This window comes from Heloderma suspectum, chromosome 4 (assembly GCF_057233095.1).
Source record: "Heloderma suspectum isolate Gila_16-S chromosome 4, 16-S_ref, whole genome shotgun sequence".
NCBI lineage: Eukaryota > Metazoa > Chordata > Lepidosauria > Squamata > Helodermatidae > Heloderma > Heloderma suspectum.
Window position 1 is genome coordinate 169,416,910 of NC_139461.1, and position 21,893 is coordinate 169,438,802.

A 21,893-nucleotide genomic window follows, 5' to 3' on the forward strand; every position below is an offset into this window, starting at 1 on the left:
TAGCTTCAGTGGTGAGGGAAAGGCACTTGGTACATGGTAATGGTATTTTCTCCATAACTTAGCTATGGTATTGAAAACAGACTCCTTGGCTGAGTTCTGGTGAAGTCTTGGCACAAATTAAGTTATGGGGAGGAGGAGACAACAACATCTTGCATACAACAAGGAGGAGGTAGAGGAGACTTGCAAAAAAGAAAAACAAAACATTTGTTTTTATGAAGACTTGCTGGAGGATGGAAAAATAAAGAGGGGCTGTTGTGTGGAACGGAACAGAATGTATGTGATCTGCTGTGTATGTGTGTGTGTGTGTTTTGCAACACGTGTGGTCAATGGCTGATCTTTTAAAAAGGAAATGCTGAAGTTTAATCTCTGCGGAATATATTCTGTCACTATGAACTGTGTGGGAAGCGGGATGCTGTAATTGCTCACTGTTATTTTTGCTAAAATTGGTGAATAAATTCTAGCCATTCTAAACATGCATGCATTAGCACATGCAAACATGCATGCCTTAGCACATGCAAATCTGTGTCATGGGCCTGTGCCCCCGATCTTTTAAGTACTTAGCAAGTACACGGCCCCTGCCTGCCTGTGAAGGGTAACACCTGAAGCCATTGGTGAGGCTCAGCTTGTGCCAGAATGGGAACCCACGGGATCAACTCCTTTTTGCAGAATGCTGCAAGAGAGAATAACGGCACTAATTAGGGTTGCAGAAACTTCCTTCATTGACATGATGAATGAAATTTGTGCTCTGTATGTGTGTGTGTGTGTGTGTTTTTGCTAAAAACTATGCCTAGAGATGCCCTGAGCATTACATACAGTTCAATGCATTAACAGTTTCCTCTTCCTGTTCTTAATGGTTTATGTCATCCTTAACCTTTGACTGGCATACACTTCTCCTATTTTCCCCCTCCTGCTGCCCTGCCCTCCAAGTCCTGAGAAACTCTTTAACCTGGCCTCTTTGCATTCTGCTCTCAGCTGGGGATTGCCAATGGCATTTCTAGAATGAGAAATCTGTGGTTTGTGGCTCGGAGGCAGATTTTTTCCTCACCCTGATTTCCCCCCCTGTCCCAAATTAGTGCCGCTCTTGGACTGAGGTGGAGCAGTTCATCAGAAGTCTCATGTGAGGTAGCCGGTTTTGGACTATACCCCTTCAGAGTGCAGGCAGGAGGGAGGTGGGGAAATCAGATGTCTGAATGCTCCTTTATGTACCCCCCCTGCACATTCAAAATAAGTATGTAGGATTCCCAATAGACCAGAAGAGGGAAAAAAACACCCTATCCTATTATTCCTTTTTGGATTATGCATATTTTGGACTTCAGCTCTGATCAGCCCTGGCCAGCATGGCCAATGGTCAGAGATGGTCTGCTTGTTTGTAATTACAGTGCTGTTTTAATTTATTTTAATGTTTTTTTATTAATGTTTTATATTAGTATTTAGCAGTTTTATGTATTTTAATATAGTATTATAATGTATTTTTTGAACTGCGTAGAGATATTTTTAAATATGTTCAGCAGTATATAGATCTATTAAATAAATAAATTATGGGAGGTAAAGTCCAAAACATCCGGAGGGCACTGGGTTGCCTCCCCCTCCCCCCGCACTAGCGTTTGCTAGGCTCTGTGACTGACCTGCCCCAGGCTCCACTCCTAGCCCTATACAGATACCAGAATTTCTTAAATCAAATTTTGACAAGACATCTAGCATGTCAGGCAGAAGGCTAGGTTAGAACCAGGTAGCCCATCATGCAGTGCACTGCAATAGTCTATCTATGACATTATAGAGATGTGGGTCATAGTTAGAGCTATCTAGCTATCCTTACAGCTCCTGTCCAAGTATATTTGATGGAATGTACTGGCCACAGTTATCACCTGAAAATCCAGGTGAAGCAGATGGTGACCTGACTGATGGGGTTAGGGCTGTTAAATACAGGTTGGTGTATCTCCCTTTCTGGGATCATAGCTTCTAGCTTCCATTCCATCTTGTCTAGGCAAAGATAGCCTGAAATAAAATCCAGTCAACTATTATGATGAAGTATTGATTCATCACCAGGACTAAACACACCTAGATTTGCTAAAAAGGAAAACAAAAACCTCTGTGATCCACAATCTGAATTTTAGATCAGGATGCAAAGGTACTCTTGTCCATCTTGTGTGGAACTGGTCCATGATGCAGAGAGACAGACTCACTTAATAAAACATTTTAAAAACAAAGTTCTTCAAGGAATCCACAGTGGGCTAACATAAGAAAAACATCAATGAAATGATAGACAAGGATAAAAGCATGATAAAAAAAACAATGGCAATCAGCATAAAAGAGGGTGATGTGATGCTCCCATCACAGCAGTAGTAAAACAACTTGGAGTCAGCAAAGCTACATCTTTCCTGGCTGTATTATATTCCCAGTGTGTCACATTCCTGACCAGTTACTGCTGTTGATCCCAATGGCATGTGGGCTCCAGTGCTGATCATGTTGTGTTGCAATTTGATACTTACGCACGCCACCTTTGTTGCGTGTGTGCATGCGTGTGTGTGTAGAAACTAAGTATTTTGTATATAAGCCTTTGGTAGATCTTCCCATCTACAAAACCTGTTCACTCTCAAAGGATGGCAAGACTTCCCTTTACAAAAGCAACTGGGCTTACACATGGATGTACCTCAACTTGGAGTGCCATTCACGTGTTATATGCATGAAAGACATGTGCCAGCTCCTGCCTTGCAAAGACGATCACCAGTCCAATGAATCTATAAACAGCAGGCAAATCAGCCCTGCTGTTGAGGCAGACCATGGCCAAAATGGAGGTTTAATATAGAATCATAGAATAGTAGGGTTGGAAGGGGCCTATAAGACCACTGAGTCCACTCCAACCCCCTGCTCAATGCAGGAATCCAAGTCAAAGCATCCCTGACAAGTGGCTGTCCAGCCTCGTCTTGAATGCTTCCAGTGTGGGAGAGCCCACCACCTCCCTAGGTAATGGGTTCCATTGTCGCATTGCTCTAACAGTCAGGAATGTTTTCCTGATGTTCAGCCGGAATCTAGCTTCCTGTAACTTGAGCCCATTATTCTGTGTCCTGCATTCTGGGATGATCAAGAAGAGATCCTGGCCTTCCTCTCTGTGACAACCTTTCAAGTACTTGAAGAGTGCTATCATGTCTCCCCTCAGTCTTCTCTTCTCAAGGCTAAACATGCCCAGTTCTTTCAGTCTCTCCTCATAGGGCTTTGTTTCCAGGTTCCCTGGTTTCTCCTTTTTGCCCTTTTTGAAGAGAGGGACAACAGTAGCCCTCCTCCAGTCATCTGGCACTTCACCCGTCCTCCATGATTTCTCAAAGATAATAGACAGTGATTCTGAGAATTCTTCTGCCAGTTCCTTTATTACTCTAAGATGCAGTTCATCTGGCCCTAGAAATCTGAACTCATTCAAAGTAATTAGGTGTTCCTTGACCATATGCCTATCAATCTCAAGCTGCAATCCTGCCCTTCAGCCTGTACTTCGCCTTTGCCAGGGGGGTCATAGATCCTCTTTTGGGAGAAGACTGAGCCAAAGTAGCAATTGAGCACTTTTGCCTTTTCCTTGTTATCTGTTATCTTTTTGCCATCCTTATTTAATAGTTAACCACCATTTCTCTCCTCTGTCTTTTACTATGCACGTATCTGGCGAAAGCCTTTTTGTTGCTTTTAGCATCCCTCGCTAACCTCAGCTCATTCTCAGCTTTAGCCTTCCTGATGCCATCCTGCAATTCTGTGCTACCTGCCTGTACTCTTCCTTTGTAGCTTGGCCTTCCTTCCACTTCCTATATGTGTGGGTTTTTTTGTTTTCAGGTCATCTCTTGTTTTCAGGTCAGCTTTTGGTGAAGCCACATTGGCGTCTTCTGTTGTCTTCCTCCTTTTTTTCTTGTTGGAATTGTTTGTAATTGTGCCTTGAGAATTTCCTTTTTAAAAAACTCCTACCCATCTTGGACTCCTTCTCTTGTTAGAGTTGCTTGCCATGGGACCTTACTTATCATTGTTCTCAGTTTATTAAAATTGGCTTTCCTAAAATCAAGGGTACGCATTTGGCTACACTCAGCTTTTGCTTCCTTTAGAGCCAAGAACTCCAGTATAACATGGTCAGTTTCTCCCAGAGTTCCTGTAACTGCTACTTTATCCACTAAGTCATCTCTGTTGGTTAGGATCAAGTCAAGGATAGCCGATCCTCTAGTTCCTTCCTCTATTTTCTGTAGGAGGAAGTTATCTGCAACACAAGTCAGGAATTTCTTGGAGGGGCCATGTTTTGCAGAATTTGTCTCCCAACAGATATCGGGGAAATTGAAGTCTCCCATTACTGCTACATCATGCTTCCTTGAAACATTGGCTATTTGCTTTTCAAAAGTTTCATCCTTGTCTTCTCCTTGATTGGGTGGCTGGTAGTAGACTCTGACCACCAGGATCCTTTTATTCTTTGCTCCATTTATTTTAACCCAGATGCTCTTGATGGGGCTACCAAGCTCACCCTCCTGTATTTCTGTGCAGAGATATGTATTTTTCACATGTAGTGCAACTCCACCTCCCTTTTTGTTCCTCTTGTTCTTTCTGAACAAGTTATATCCTTCAATTGCTGTGTTCCAGTCATTGAAGTCATCCCACCAAGTCTCAGTTACACCTGTGAAGTCATAATTTCCCTCCTGTATTAAGAGTTCAAGTTTGTTCTGTTTGTTTCCCATACTCTGGGCATTAGTATATAGACATTGAAGAACATATGCTTTCAAGTTTGGCTTTCTTCCAACATGTTTCTGAAGACTATTATTGGGCGCTATTAGAGCTGTTCTCTCTGTTGCAGTGCATGAGCTTTCGTCCATTGTTACCCCCAACTTTATGTCTCCCTTCCCCGTAGGATTCAGTTTAAAGCCCTCCTGATAAAGTTCCTCATGCTGTGGCCAAACACATTCTCCCCAGCCTTTGTGAGGTGCAACCCATCCCTTGCCAACAGTCCATCTTCCAGGAAGTATAGCCTGTGGTCCCAGAATCCAAATCTCTCACGTCAGCCCCACTTTCATAGCCAGTCATTCACCCAGAGTATTTTTCTTTCCCTTTCTATCCCACTTCTAAGTAGTGGAAGGATGGATGAGAAAACTATCTGGGCCCCAACATTCTTGAGTTTCCTTCCCAAAGCGTCAAGTCTGATGTGATTTCTTCATAGCTCCGCTTGGTGGTATCATTTGTTCCCACATGGATGAGAAGGGATACCTGTCAGTGGGCTTTATGGGTGTAGGCAACCCTTCAGTCATGTCTCTAATCCATCCTCCTGGGAGACAGCATACCTGGCAAGTCCATGGGTCTTCGCAACATACTTGGGTTTCGATCCCATGCAGTAAGGAGTCTCCCACTACTACTTAGGGATGTCAGAGAATTCCGCGACGGATCTCGGTTTGGCTGAATGCCAGTGCATTCGGCCCCCCGAAATCCATCGCGGAACGAAGCCCCCGCCCCCAACCCACAAAAGGTGCGCGGGACGAAGTCCCCGCCGCCCCCAACCCACAAAAGGCATGCAAAATGGAGCACTTACCTGCTCTCGTCCATGCTGCTTTGCGAATGGTGGCCGTCCTGCGGCCGCCATTCGCTTCGTCTTCGTAGCCATGATAGGCTACGTAAATACTTACGTAGCCTATCACGGCTAACGCAGGGACGCCTTGTGTGTCCCTGTGGAGGCCGTGATAGGCTACATAAGTATTTACATAGCCTATCATGGCAAGGGGGGAAAAAACCCAGCATACGCAAATGGCGGCGGCTACCGCCATTTGCGTATGCTGGGTTTTTTCCCCCTGCTGTGATAGGCTATGTAAATATTTACGTAGCCTATCACGGCTCAATACAGGGACGCAAATGGCGGCGGCTATGACAGCTGCCATTTGCGTCCCTGCAGGGCTGTCCAGCGGCTGGATGTCTGGCTGTGGGCGGCCAGAGTTGGCCAGTGGCTCCGCGGCTTGGCCACGGAGCGGAGCCGGCTGGGCAGGATTCCGGCGGGGGAGGACCGGATTGCCTTCCCCCCCGTCGAGAATTCCGAGGGGAGGGACGGAGCGCCTCCCCCCCCACGGATTGCCCGGCGCGGAGCCAGGTAGGTGTTTCGTACATCCCTACTACTCCTCTTCCTCTTCTCTTCTTGTTGTTGAAGGCCTTGGTTTCATTGCCTCTGCTTGACTGACCTTTAGCCTCTTGCTCGCTCTCATGCAGGTTCCCCTGTGATTCTTCCTCTGCAGTCTGTCCTCCAGTCTCATCCTCAAGTACCTGGAAACGTTTTCATAGCTCCACTGCTTCCACTGGTGCAGAGTGGCGTCTAGTTCTTCTTCTCCTAACTTTCACCCTTTTCCAAGGAGTGTCCTCTACTTCATTTTTCCTCACCTCAGCATTTTCCTCTTCTGCCTTGCTTGCTGTTGCTCTTCTAGCCTCTGTTCTTCACTTTGCTGCTGTAGTTCCACCATTCTGTCCAAGAACTCTTCATGTTCTTTTATTCCCTGGAGGGTTGCCAGTCACCACTCCAGTCCTCTTACTTTTTCTTCCAACAGCGTGATCAACTTGCACTTGTTGCCCATGTAGGCCATGTTGATCTCAGGCAAGAAAACCTTGCAGGTCACCACCTTGCAGGTCACCACCACTGAGAGTCTTTTCCTTCCATAGTCTCTATTCTCTTTTTGTTTCTAGCTCTCTGGTTGTACTGGGGTAGCCTGTGCTTTGTCCTCTATTCACTAGAGATTAAAAACAGAGTCCCACTGGTATGGAAGTATGTGTTACAAGAAAAAGAAACTTTAAAAAATGTTAGGGGCCTCCCCCTTGACCTCTCCTGGCCAACTCCTGATTACTCACTCTGACCGCTTGTTCTCTGGGAGCTTGCTTGCTTGTATAGCCCCTAGACCAGCTGGAGTAGCTTCCTCTGCTCTGCTCAGCTAGGAGGCGGGAAACAGACTGAAACTTCCCACCCACACAGCTGCTGGGAGTCCTCAGGCCACACCCCTTCAATTCAATCGGCGCTCTCAGGAGCACATGGTGAGCGCACGGCGACTCAGAATGGAAAGTCCCCTGGGCTTACTCCAGCCCTCTCATTGCTTTGCCTTTGTCTTTGTTATATAAGGTATTTGCTAATGATGGGTAAATTTACCCCAAGAGAAATTGTAATTTGCTTATCAAGTTATGAATTCCATCTGTCCAATATCTGATGAAAGTTCTCTACTATTTTTAGACTTTTTGTGTATATACAAAGTACTGTGCATGCACATCAACTGTTGTGCATGCACATCAACAAGGTGTTCCTTGGGCACTATAGTATGGTATCATGCTATCCACCATGATGTCATACATAACTATGTTATGCTCCCCTCTCTGAATGGCTGTTTTCACATGCCCTACTGTTCACCCCACAGTCGGCATGGAACCACTGGGGCTGTTATGGGTGGTTGCAGTGCGTGGAGGAGCTGTGGCACCTCCATCTGCTGAAGCCCAGATCTTCTTGCTAACCAGCTGCCCCAGGCTGCACTGCTCCCCTCTTGATCTCCCTCTCCCTGGATTCCTTTTCCAGTCTCCCCTCATGGTGCCACCCACCAGCACTCCAGTCTAATGAGATCATTAGTTCATTTACTTGCCAAAGAAGGCGAAAAAAGTCTGATACTAGAGAGAAATGGCCTCAGTTGACTAGCTGCATACAGAAATGAAACCAAGCCATGAGAGCAAAAGACATGTTGAACAAGGGTTGGATACTAACTTATGTGGCTGTTTTTTCAAATGTTCGTGGTTTGTTGACGGATTTCAAATCCAAACTTTTACACTGGTTGGTTTGGAAGCCAGTAAGCAAAGGGTTAAGTGACATCATTCCACGACAGTTGCAAACGGGACATTTACATTTCCTTCAGAAAGTAAAGGCTTAAACCAGCCACCATCAGGATGTGCAGAAATGGCAGAGCTGAGATGCCATAGAGGTGCCCATAATCAATCTTGGTTTGAATAACAAAAATACTAAAATTTGTTAGATAGCCATCCATCCTTGGTACACATATGGGCATTATGAACATAACAGACTCTACCAACAAACTACCTAATTTCAAGTGTTGGTGGTATCCCTAGTCTTTGCTACTGGTGGAATATTCTTAGGACACATACCAGCCCTTTGCTTTTGATGAAGTAATTATTCCAGCGAGCTCCAATCAGCCAAAGTTGCTTTCTCCCCAGTGTAAGAGCAGCTTTGTGGAAAGATGGACTCTAATCTTTGTCTTTTCCTCTGTGGCAGTGAGGTTGAACTAACCACTTCAGTGTGAATTCCCCAGGTTGTTATTTCATATTATGTTAATGCCGGTTCTTACAATATTGACTGCAAAGAGCTTCACAAAAGCCTGTGAGCCACTGGGAAATTCTTCTCAGAGTGAAAGAGAGAGATGCTTTGCCCTTTTTGATCTGGATCAGATTCCTCTGTTCCAGGAGTGACCCTGGTGTATTCTGCCTTTAGTTCATCTGGACACTGTGGATGTTGACTTTCAACAATAAGACAGGCAGGGGCTACTCTTAAATCTTTAGATTGGTGCCTGTGGAAAGCAAGGTGCAGACTGGAGGCTGTTTAAGAATAAAAGGAAGGAAGAAGATGATCAAGGGGCTGGAGCATCTCCGTATGAAAGAGTTGTAGGAGTTGCTGGGGATGATGGGAGTTGCAGTCCAACACATCTGAAGAGCACCAGGTTGGGGAGGGCCGATTCAGATGGTTCAATAATGACCCATCCATGGTGTTGTTAACTGATAAGTATAGCAGAGAACACATTACACTGGTTCTGCGAGAATGTGACTGGCTCCCAGTTTTTTTCTCGGTACAAGTGGTGTTTTTTGTTTTTGTTTTAAACCCACAGATGTATTTTTTTTTAAAGAAAACAGAAAAAATGGTCATCATATTATACAGAGTACAGAGAAAAAAGGGGCAATTCTTACTCAAGTAGGCTGCTATGGTATTGCACACACATTTATAGTAATCTGCTGTATGGTAATCTGATGTGTTCCTAAAATTCTATTCCAAAAATCAAGAGAAGATGCCAGTCTCTTTCTTATCCAATGGAAGCTCCCCTCCCAAGCCAAACTGTAGCTTCAGGAAGAGAGGCTATTTTCACTGGGACTGCAGTGTGGGAGAAAAGGGTTAATTCCCTCCCTGCAGTCCCAATTTTGATTCCCCCCCCCCCCCCGCCACTTGCTATTTAAATGCTTGCGAGAGATTTGTGTAATTGGAAGTGACACATTTAGCTCCACATGTAGTTTTGGCCCTTGGTGCACTAAAACTAGAGATGTGGCTACACAAAATGCACCTTAATTGGGCATTTCCCTGCTCAGACAAGCCTGCTGCCAGGCTCTTTCTCAAATGGCCTTTAGATTTATGATAAAACCTTTTCATTTTGTAAAGCATTGGTTAGATTACTTGAACATTGCTCTGATGGTCTTGCATTTTATTTCCTACTCTGTATTATTTTTCTTATTTTATTTTAATCATTAGTGGTTTTATGGTTATATAAGCTGCCATGGGGAGCAGGGGTGTCTTGGAGCTGAAAGGCAGGATGGAAAATTAATTAATGTCACAGCATGCAAACCTCCGTCCCTGCTGAAGAGAACTACTGGCGTACATTGCAAAAGGTATTGTACATGCCAAAACCTGTAAATATTATATATTCGGGTTTTCATACGAAGATGGCAATTAGAAAATACAAACAGCTGTGCAACTAGTTGTGTAAGCCCAAGGGAGCTTCGTGTGTGTGTGTGTGTGTGTGTGTGTGTGAGAGAGAGAGAGAGAGAGAGAGAGAGAGAGAAATACAAGCCTGCCCACACATGCCATGATGCTGCATGGCAAACAATGCATTTGAAATTGATGGGAGTTTCAAAAAGCAACTTGTGACATGGCATGGAAGGGAGGGGCTTGCTGTTCTGGGAGGGCTGGGGAGTAAAAAATTCCACTGGGCACATCTAAAGGAGCTCTTTGGATCCTGACCATGATGGCACTTTGGATCCATCTTGTAATTACTCCCAATGTACGCAAGATCTACCATGCTGGATTAGACCAACAATCCATTTAATGCAGCATTCCATCCACCTGAAGCCCAGATGCTTCAGGGAGGTTTGCAAGCAGAGCGTGAAAGCAATATCCATCCCAGCATCTGGTACTAGGGGCCCCTTCTGACATTACGGTTCCCTGTGAGTGGTTTAAACACACATGTTAGAAAGCACTCAGAAAACAGACAGGTCTATGACCCCCCTGGCAAAGGTGAAGTACAGGCTGAAGGGCAGGATTGCAGCTTGAGCTTGATAGGCATATGGTCAAGGAACACCTAATTACTTTGAATGAGTTCAGTCTCCAGGGCCAGAAGAACTGCACCCTAGACTAATAAAGGAACTGGCAGAAGAACTTTCAGAACCACTGTCTATTATCTTTGAGAAATCATGGAGGACAGGTGAAGTGCCAGATGACTGGAGGAGGGCTAATGTTGTCCTTATCTTCAAAAAGGGCAAAAAGGAGGAACCTGGGAACTACAGTCCAGTCAGTCTGACATCAGTCCCTGGGAAAATTCTGGAGCAGATGATAAAGCAATCCATCTGTTGTTGTTGTTCAGTCGTTCAGTCGTGTCCGACTCTTTGTGACCCCATGGACCATAGCACGCCAGGCCTTCCTGTCCTCCGCTCCGCTCTCTCCCGGAGCATGCTCAAGTTCATATTCATTGCATCGGTGATGCTATCTAGCCATCTCATCCTCTGCCGTCCCCTTCTCCTTTTGCCCTCAGTCTTTCCCAGCATCAGGGTCTTTTCCAGAGAGTTTTCTCTTCGCATTAGGTGGCCAAAATATTTGAGCTTCAGCGTCAGTATCTGTCCTTCCAATGAGCACTCAGGGTTGATTTCCTTTAGGATTGACTGATTTGACCTCCTTCAGTCCAGGGGACTCGTAAGAGTCTTCTCCAGCACCACAGTTCGAAAGCATCAATTCTTCGGCTCTCAGCCTTCCTTATAGTCCAGCTCTCACAGCCATACATTACTACTGGGAAAACCATAGCTTTGATTAGACGGAGCTTCGTCGGCAAGGTGATGTCTCTGCTTCTCACTATGCTGTCTAGGTTTGCCATAGCTTTCCTCCCAAGGAGCAAGCGTCTTTTAATTTCATGGCTACAGTCACCGTCTGCGGTGATCTTGGAGCCCAAGAAAGTAAAATCTGTCACTGCTTCCATTTCTTCCCCTTCTATATGCCAGGAAGTGATAGGGCCAGATGCCATGATCTTCGTTTTTTTAATGTTGAGTTTCAATCCAGCTTTTGCACTCTCCTCTTTCACCCTCAACAAGAGGCTCTTTAGATCCTCTTCGCTTTCTGCCATTAGGGTGGTATCGTCTGCATATCGGAGGTTGTTGATAATTCCCCCAGCAATCTTAATTCCGACCTCTGATTCATCCAACCCGGCGTTTCTCATGATGTACTCTGCATATAAGTTAAATAAGCAGGGTGACAATATGCAGCCTTGTTGTACTCCTTTCCCAATTTTGAACCAATCGGTTGTTCCATCTCTGGTTCTTACTGTTGCTTCTTGACCCTCGCACAGGTTTCTCAGGAGACAGGTAAGGTGGTCTGGTACTCCCATCACTTTAAGAATTTGCCACAGTTTGTTGTGATCCACACAATCAAAGGCTTTAGTGTAGTCAATGAACCAGAAATAGACGTTTTCTGGAATTCTCTTGCTTTCTCCATGATGCAGCGAATGTTGGCAATTTGATCTCTAGTTCCTCTGCCTCTTCGAAACCCCGCTTGTACTTCCGGTAGTTCTCGGTTCGCATACTGCTGAAGCCTAGCTTGTAGGATTTTGAGCATCACCTTGCTGGCCCATCTGTAAGCACCTTGAAAACAATGCAGTGATTACTTGAAGCCAACACAGATTTGTCAAGAACAAATCCTGCCAGATTAATCTGATCTCATTTTTTTATCAGGTAACCTCCCTTGTGGACTGTGGGAATGCTGTGGACATCATATACCTCAGCTTCAGCAAAGCTTTAGACAAAGTGCCCAAGATTAGAAAACTAGCTCAAAGTGGGCTAGATGAAACAACGATCAGGTGGATCCACAGTTGGCTACAGAATTGGACTCAAAGAGTGCTCATCAATGGGATCTTCTCAAACTGGGAAGAGGTAACAAACGGGATACCGCAAGGCTCAGTCCTGGGCCCAGTGCTCTTCAACATTTTTTTTAATGACTTGGATGATGCAGGAAATGCTGATAAAATTTGCAGATGACACAAAATTGGGTGGGATAGCTAATACCCTGGAAGACAGAAACAAAGTTCAAAGTGAATTGAACAGCTAAGATTTTAGGGTTCCAAATTTCCTGATTTTGTTTATGGAATAGCAGTGATGCACAAGCAACTCACCATTCGTTCATTGTTGTTGGATTAATTTACTTCCAGAGCTTGTTCTGACAGTTGAACACATGTAGCTTGCCACCATTTTCAGTTCACCTCACCTCCCTGCAGGTTATTGATGGGTATGAGCCCATATGCACATTGTTTTTTGTTTTGTATGCATTGCACAAAAATGGAATCTTGATGTGATCAATTGTGAAGTGTGTGTGGGGGGGGGGCAGGCATGGAATCATAACAATACAGAACGGGGTCATCTGCTCATCCCAAAAAATAGTTGAGGATGCCTGTATCCATAACGTTGCAAAGGGTCAAGTATAGGACCGACATGTTACAAAGGTCCCAGATTCACACATCTTGGTTCTGGGACTTCCTTAACATTACAAAGATACATTTCTGGTCCATTTTCCAGATGCTTCCCTGCATTTATGTTGCATTCAGACATGCAACTATCCACTTGCAGCTTCAATACACTGTCCTTGAATGGTGCTGAGGAGGAAGGGAAGGAGACCGAAATGAACAGAATGGTCAATTCCTCATACAGTGAGGGCCAGAAATATTGGAACAAGGATAACTGTTTTGGCAGTTGGCCTCTGTACACCACCACATTGAAGTTGAAAGGAAACACACCCAGATGGGAGCCAAGTCAGGACTTTCAGCTGTAATTCAAGGGGTGTGACAAAAGTGGGGCACTAACCATTCAGGAAGGACAGCCAGTGGCATACACACACCTCCCATCGTTGGTGGCTCATAAGTAATGGAACAAACCAACATAATTTCAAACTTAAGGATCGCCTTTAATACCTGGATGAAAATCCTTTGCAGTCAATGACTGCCTGAAGTCTGGAACCCACGGACATGACCAAATGCTGAGTTTCCTCCCTCGAGATGCTTTGCCAGGCCTATACTGCAGCTGCCTTCAGCTGCTGCTTGTTTGTGGGTCTTTCTGCCTGCAGTCTTGTCTTCAGTAAGTGAGAAGCATGCTCTATTGGGTGGAGATCAGGTGACTGACTTGGCCATTGAAGGACATCCCACTTCTTTGCCTTGAGAAACTCTTGGGTAGCTTTTGCTGTATGTTTTGGGTCATGATCCATCTGCAATATGAAGCGGCGTCCTATCAGTCTGGCAGCATTCAGCTGAATCTGAGCAGAAAGTATAGCCCTATACACTTCAGAATTCATCCTGCTGCTTTTATCAGCAGTCAGGTCATCAATAAACACCAGTGACCCGGCTCCATTGGCAGCCATACATGCCCATGCCATCACACTGCCTCCACCATGTTTGACAGATGATGTGGTATGCTTTGGATCATGAGCTGTGCCTTTCCTTCTCCATACTTTTCTCTTCCCATCATTCTGGTACACGTTTATCTTGGTTTCATCAGTCCAAAGAATCTTATTCCAGAACTGGGCAGGCTTTTTTAGGTGTTTGCTGGCAAAGGCTAATCCGGCCTTTCTGTTTTTGAGGGCTACCAGTGGTTTGCACCTTGTTGTGAAGCCTCTGTATTTACATTCATAAAGCCGTTTCTTGACTGTAGATGTTGACAATGAAATGCCTACCTCCGCAAGAGCATTTTTGACCTGGCTAGATGTTGTGAAAGGGTTCCTCTTCACCATGAGCAGAATTCTGTGGTCATCCACTTTAGCTGTCTTCCGTGGTCTTCAGGCCTTTTGCTGTTGCTGAGCTTGCCAGTTAACTCCTTCTTTTTCAGGATGTTCCAAACTGTTGTGTTGGCCACTCCCACTGTTTTTGCTATCTCTCTGATGGGTTTATGTTGTTTCCCCAGCCTAATGATGGCCTCCTTCACTCGCATGGACATCTCTTTGGACCTCATGTTGGGAGTTCCAGTGAACAGCTACCAAATGCAAATGTAACACTCAGAACCACCTCCAGGCCTTTTCTCTGCTTGCTTGGTCATGGGGTACCCAGGAAACAGGCCACACCTGGCCACGCAGCTGCTTGCCAGCCATTCGTTCCATTACGTATGAGCCACCAATGATGGGTGTGTGTGTATGCCACTGGCTGTCCTTCCTGAATGGTTAGTGCCCCACTTTTGCCAAACCCCTTGAATTACAGCTGGAAGTCCTGACTTGGCTCCCATCTGGGTGTGTTTCCTTTCAACTTCAATGTGGTGGTGTATGGAGGCCAACTGCCAAAACAGTTATCCTTGTTTCAATATTTCTGGCCCTGACCGTGTATATATATATATGTAAGTATGTATGTATGTATGTATGTGTGTGTGTGTGTGTGTGTGTGTATACTTGCATAGAAATTAATGTATTTCATAGGAGTTGTGCAAAGGGAGCTGAGCTTTTCATTCTTTTCAGCCACCCTCCCTCTCCTGTGGATTACCACGCAGTGCTTCATGGGAGAGAGAGGTGCAGCAAGATGTTCTGTGGCAGTGCCTCTGAAAGGAACAGTACTCCTGGGTCCCAATGAAAGCGCTATCTTGCGCTCTCTCTCTCTCTCTCTCCCTGTCTCTCTCTCTCTCCATCATCTGCTTAAATGGAGTATGCTTAGAACATTCCAGCCCCAGCCCCAGGAAAGTATCTGAGGACATTGTGGCTTCTTAGTAGGTGGCATAAAGGAACCTTTTAATATAAATCAAAATAAGGATTTTTTAAAATATAATTTGCAGAGCCAGAATCCTTCACTTGCAAGGGTACCTATACTGGCAGCAGCAGCAGCACATCCTATCTAAGAAGAGTCTATATCAGCAACTCCTGGCTATAAAAGTGAATTTGCCCTAGCCCAGTCATGGCTTTAGGGCAGGGATGGGGAACCTCTAGCCCATGGGCCGGATAAGGCTATTTATTTAGGGTGCAATCCTCTGCAGGTTTAGACAGAACAAAGTCCTACAGCTCCCAGCATTCCCCAACCTGGCTGGGGAATGCTGGGAGTTGTAGGACTTTCTTCTGTCTAAACCTGCAGAGGATGGTGCCCTTATTTAATCGTTTATTTGCAGCAGTTTTACCCTGCTCTTCAGCCAAATAAAGGCTCCCAGAGTGGCTTGGAAAGGTTAACATTAAGACAGTTGCTGCCCTCAGGCTTATAATCTAAAAGATGCAACACAAAAGGAAAAGGGATTGGGAGGGAGGAGGAAAAAAGATGAATAAAGTCTAAAAGATGCAACACAAAAGGAAAAGGGATTGGGAGGGAGCAGGAATAAAGACGAATAAAGTTTAGGGGATGTAAAGTGACAGGAGTCTTAAGCCAGCAGCTTTGTATGTATGTAGACAAGCTGTGTGTAGCGATACCAGCGTGCCAGAAGAGGACATGCGCTCTGTTACTCCATTTCACGTAGGCGCCACCAGGGCAGCTGGCTAGACAGCAGTAGTAGTACTGCACCTGCTGGCTCAGCAGCTGTCAGTTGACACGAGGGGCCAATAGGACTCCCTCTGGATACCAGCGACTGTATCCTTTAAGAGGACTATTCCCGCACCATGGGCTTTCGCCACCCTCTGCTTTATGAAGCAGCCACTGAACTTCACCTAAAATGAAATTTCAAGGTAGATTTTGAGATTCAGAGCAGAACAAAAATCTGAGAAATTTCAAGACAGGCAAAAAAGAAAAGAAAACAACGGTTTAGATAAAACTCCTGAAATGTCTGGAGGGGAGCGGGGAGCACCTGTATATCCCTAAGTTTGCAATGAATTTTGCGTAAACTGAATCTGGTAAAATATCTGAGGAATTTTGAGGGAAGTCAGAATTTAGATGAGACCAGCAATTTCCCCCTACCTCCCAGCAAGATTCCACACAATCCTAGTACAGGCAAAGAAAACGCTATTTTTGAGTGAGTCTGGGCATCGCCTCCCAGGGCCAGCCCTCTCATTAGGCCGGCTGGCCCGGCTGTGGCCGCTGCTTCAGGCAGCTGATTTTGGGTGTCCTCAAAAATGCAGCAAACTGTTGGTTATTTAATTTAGCATGGTTGTATTTTTACTTCCAAGGAGAGGCACTTGTGGGCTTTTCTGCCTCAAGTGCCAAAATAACTTGGCCTGCCCTGTCCCTCCCTTCCCTCCCTAAAAACTGCTTCAAACTGAGCCCAGGCAGAACTGTATTTGAAAACCTCACAGAGAGATTTGTTGAGGTAACTAGCTTGAACACCCAAACTTGCATGTTTTCTGAATGCGCATTCAAACTTTTAGATTGGACTCTCCCCCACCTCCCCTCCCCCCGGGACATCCCTTTGCTGATAACACGATTCTTATTAAGCCCTGCAGTGGGCACAAAGTATTCTCCACAAAACACACTAAAGGGCAGTCCATTGATCGGAATAATTCTGGCTGCTGCATGGAGGCAGACTCAATTGCAATGGCAGCAACCTCCGGCTATGGGGCCATTCATTATGTGCAGGGTTGAAATGGCTCCCGTTTTATAGCTGCGGGGGAAATTTCCCTGTGATAAATCACCATGCACTTAGGTAGCTTCTCCAAGTGGAAAATCAAGTTGTTGCTACCAGGTTTGGAAGAAAAGGATTCAGATAAAAATAGGAACTCATCCAAACCTTATTATTTGTATTTCACCACCCTGTGAGAAGGGGGAGTGGCAGAAGGTGAATAACAGTCTTATCTGCTGATCCAGGGTGTAACACTCCCGCAGAGCTTGTGTGATTTGTGTGTGCAATCCGGTTGGAAGTGCTAAAAAGAAGTGAGGAGGGAAAAATATATATCTTTCCACTATGTTTGATAAGCTGTCTCTGATAATGTTATTGTTGTTGTTGTTCAGTCGTTAAGTCGTGTCCGACTCTTCAGGACCCCATGGACCATAGCATGCCAGGCCTTCCTGTCCTCCGCTCTCTCCCGGAGCGTGCTCAAGTCCATATTCATTGCATCGGTGATGCTATCTAGCCATCTCATCCTCTGCAGTCCCCTTCTCCTTTTGCTTTCAGTCTTTCCCAGCATCAGGGTCTTTTCCAGAGACTTTTCTCTTCGCATTAGGTGGCCAAAATATTTGAGCTTCAGCTTCAGTATCTGTCCTTCCAATGAGCAGTCAGGGTTGACTTCCTTTAGGATTGACTGATTTGACCTCCTTCAGTCCAGGGGACTCATAAGAGTCTTCTCCAGCACCACAGTTCGAAAACATCCATTCTTCGGCGCTCAGCCTTCCTTATAGTCCAGCTCTCACAGCCATACATTACTACTGGGAAAACCATAGCTTTGATTACATGAACCTTTGTCAGCAAGGTGATGTCTTTGCTTCTTACAATGCTGTCTAGGCTTGCCATAGCTTTCCTCCCAAGGAGCAAGCGTCTTTTAATTTCATGGCTACAGTCACCGTCTGCGGTGATCTTGGAGCCCAAGAAAATAAAATCTGTCACTGCTTCCATTTCTTCCCCTTCCATATGCCAGGAAGTGATGGGCCCAGATGGCATGATCTTAGTTTTTTTAATGTTGAGTTTCAAACCAGCTTTTGCACTCTCCTCTTTCACCCTCAACAAGAGGCTCTTTAGATCCTCTTTGCTTTCTGCCATTAGGGTGCTATCGTCTGCGTATCTGAGGTTGTTGAGAATTCTCCCGGCAATCTTAATTCCGACCTGTGATTCATCCAACCCGGCGTTTCTCATGATGTACCCTGCATATAAGTTAAATAAGCAGGGCGACAATATGCAGCCTTGTTGTACTCCTTTCCTAATTTTGAACCAATCGGTTGTTCCATGTCCGGTTCTTACTGTTGCTTCTTGACCCTCGTACAGGTTTCTCAGGAGACAGGTAAGGTGGTCTGGTACCCCCATCACTTTAAGAATTTGCCAGAGTTTGTTGTGATCCACATAATCAAAGGCCTTAGCGTAGTCAATGAACCAGAAATAGACGTTTTCTGGAATTGTCTTGCTTTCTCCATGATGCAGCGAATGTTGGCGATTTGATCTCTCGTTCCTCTCCCTCTTCGAAACCCCACTTGTACTTCCGGTAGTTCTCGGTTCACATGCTGCTGAAGCCTAGCTTGTAGGATTTTGAGTATCACCTTGCTGGCATGTGAAATGAGCGCAATTTGTGCGGTAGTTTGAACACTCTTTGGCATTGCCCTTCTTTGGGATTGGAATGTAAACTGACCTTTTCCAGTCTTGTGGCCACTGTTGAATGTTCCAAATTTGTTGGCGTATTGAGTGCAGCAAAAAAAAATGTCTCTGATAATACCTGATTGTTAATTGTGTGTTGTAATAATAGTTTGAATGTAGAAACACTTCCGGCTAGGATATTCAGTTTGGGAAGTAGGACCTGCAAGGGGAACCCTCACCAGAGATGGAAAGTACCAGAGTCAGTTGCAATTGTGGAACCTGCAGTGCCAAGCTGCAACAAGGCAGTCGTATTTCATTAACATTTTCTCCCCATGATATGTGCTTCCTTTTTTTGGTGATTTTTTTTGGCAGAAGGATATGCTTTTTAATTAATTAAGAGTGCAATCCTATGCATGTTTAGAAAGAAAAGAAGTCCTACAACTCCCAGCATTCCCCAGCTAGTGCATATATTCATTTATATATTTTTTGCCAACATTGCCCCTTCAAATGGAAATTTTCACCAGCAAATAAATAAATAAAATAAAAATAAAATATAAGGGAGCTGGGAGAGATCATCAGCACAGCACTAGGAAACTATTCTCTTTTTTATTTCATTAAAAGTCATTATTTTTTGTGATGGACAAACTCCTGTCAGCTCAATTTGAAATCGGACCAGCAATTTCAAGTTTTATTGGAGAATCTAAAACAAAAACAAACATTCCCCCTGACTTCTAAATTGATTTGTAATGCTCGCTGCACCTCATCATATTGCCTTATTTTAACAGGCCCTCAAAGTTGTATATTCTTTTTGTCCAAGTCATGCTGGGAGTTATAGGACATTTTTCTCTCTAAACATGCATAGGATTGTGTCCTTAATTAATTCCATTTATATCCCACCCTTCCACTAAAACGGCACTCAAGATAGCTAACAATAAAATTCAGAAAAAATGTCAAAGTTATAATTAAAACTCATCATTTAAAAACACATCCAGTAAAACATAAAATAAAAATAAAGACAAATACAATACACCAGTAAGAGAGAAAAAACAGCCTCCACGAGATTAATAACCCAATTCAGCAGCAAATCAGCAGAGATACCAAAAGCATCTAATGTTCACAAAAAGGTGGGTGAGAATTGTGGTGAAGAGGGAACCACATCCCCATTGCTGAAGAAATCAGGCCAAGATGTCCTCACCCCAATCCAGTCATGCTTAATTTAATATTTGGAACAGAATGTGGATGGTGTTATGCTCCTACTGGAGGAAGCCTCCTTAGAGGAGGAGCCAGAGCGCCCAGACATAAAGAGCACCCCAGTTCAACCAGTGTCAGAAGATCAGGAGGACCCTGGGCCCTTGGGGGAGGTGGCTGCAAGTCCATCTCTCCAAGGGGCAGGGGACTCCGCCTCTGAGGCAGAGGCTGAGCAACCCCTGGCCCCCGGGAGTGTCGTCGCCTCAAAAGGCAGGCCAGTAGGGCTCCTGTGTGAAGGAATGCTTGACTACAAAGGAGGACTCCTCAAGAGGAAATGAGTCCTCATGAGTAGGACTCTTGCCAGAGGGCTATAATGAATGACAGCTGAGCTCAGGTGGGGCTGAAAAGGCTCTGGTGATATAAGCCTTCAGTTTCAGCCTAGCCAGTGCTAGAAACAATGCTGCCTCTTCAGAGCCTCATGCCTGGTATCTTGTTTCCCCAGTGCTACTGCTTTTAGCGGCATTGAAGTGCACTGGTGACTGTTGGGGTACATCACACATTTGATGTACCACTTTTGTTGTGTTATTTCCTGCTTTTTATTCCACATTTTCCAATATACCACAACAAATGTAATTGTGTGTCCTATGAGGTATAAATGTGCAAGAGGGATATAGCATTTCCATGATGGGGATTGCAATGATATGACACAAGGTGTAGATGTTTGGACCTCTGTATTATTGACCTTGGACTCTGGCCTGATGCTGCCTCTGGATTCTGATTATACTTACCTGCTCTCTTGTGTACTTGACCTTGGCTATGTTGGGACTTAACTCTTGACAACTGAAGTGGAAAAATACCACTTGCACTGTTAGCATAGGAATGTGTTGCTGAGGTGCCAAGAGTCACGTAGACAAAAGGACGTAGTGATTGCATAAGTGCTAGAGGATGGTGGCTGATTAACTTACTGCACATGAGTCACAATGCCTAGCAGGGCCCTTGTCACTGGAAACCAGAAAACTTCCTTTGAAGAAAGTTTGTAGCCCCTTGACTCAGCACTGCACCAAATACTGACCAAAGCGTATTCATTTATGTTATTTATTTCATTTCCATACCACCCAATAGCCAAAGATCTCTGGGCGGTTCACAAAAATTAAAAGCAAAAAGCACACAGTAAAACAATGTACAATATTAAAGATTAAAACCACAATATAACAATACAACCAGAATAAAACGTAGCAGCAATTCAGAGATTTAAAATACAGATTTAAAAGAGCAAAGCTAAAAGACTAGAAAGCTAAAATGCCTGGGAAAATAAAAATGTCTTCACCTGGTGCAGGAAGGAAAACAATGTGGGTGCCAGGCAAACCTAGGAGTGCACGAAAGCCACTTACCTGGTCTCACAGCTTTTCGTGGTGGGGGGGAGGCGCTTCGCTGCTCTCCCCCTGAAGTTCAGGCTGGGGGGGGGAGGCTTCCCGCCTCGCCTGGCCGAAATTCAGGCCGGGGAGGAGGCGCCTCGCCTCGCCCGGCCGCGAAATAAAAAAAAAACAAAAACACGCCCCCATGATAGGCTATGTGACGATTAACGTAGCCTATCACGGCTAGATTTGCAAGTAAATCGTCACGTAGCCTATCACGGGTGACTTTAAAAAAAAAAAAAAGTGCATACGCAAATGGCGGCCCCCATAGGGAGCTGCCATTCGCGTTCCTTATTTGGTCGCCGTAGTCTACGTAAATCTTTACGTAGACTACGGCGAAAATAAGGGTAACGCAAATAGCATTGCCCTTATTTTCGCCGTAGTCTACGTAATCTTTACGTAGACTATGGCGACCAAATAAGGAACGTGAATGGCGGCTCCCTATGGGGGCCGCCATTAGCCGTACGCGCTTTTTTTTTTTTTAAAGTCACCCGTGATAGGCTACGTGACGATTTACGTAGCCTATCACGGCTGACTTTGCAAATCTAGCCGTGATAGGCTATGTTAATTGTCACATAGCCTATCACGGGGGCGTTTTTTTTTTAAAGTTTTATTAGAATGGCGGTGGCGGCAGCCGGTCGAAAGATCGGCTGCCGCCCCCGCCCCTGACGAAGACCCGACGAACCACCGCCGGGAGGGACATTCGGGAAAGGTAAGTCCCGTCCCGGGGGGGGCGTGCGGGGGGGTGCGGAGAATTTCTCCCCGAAACTTCTTCAGGGGGCCGAACACGTTGGCGCTCGGCCCCCTGAAGTTTCGGGGAGAAATTCTCCGCCAACCGTAGGCAAACCTCACTAGGGAGCTCATTCCACAGCTGGGGTGCCACAGCAGAAAAGGCCCTCCTTCTAGTAGCCACCCACCTCACTT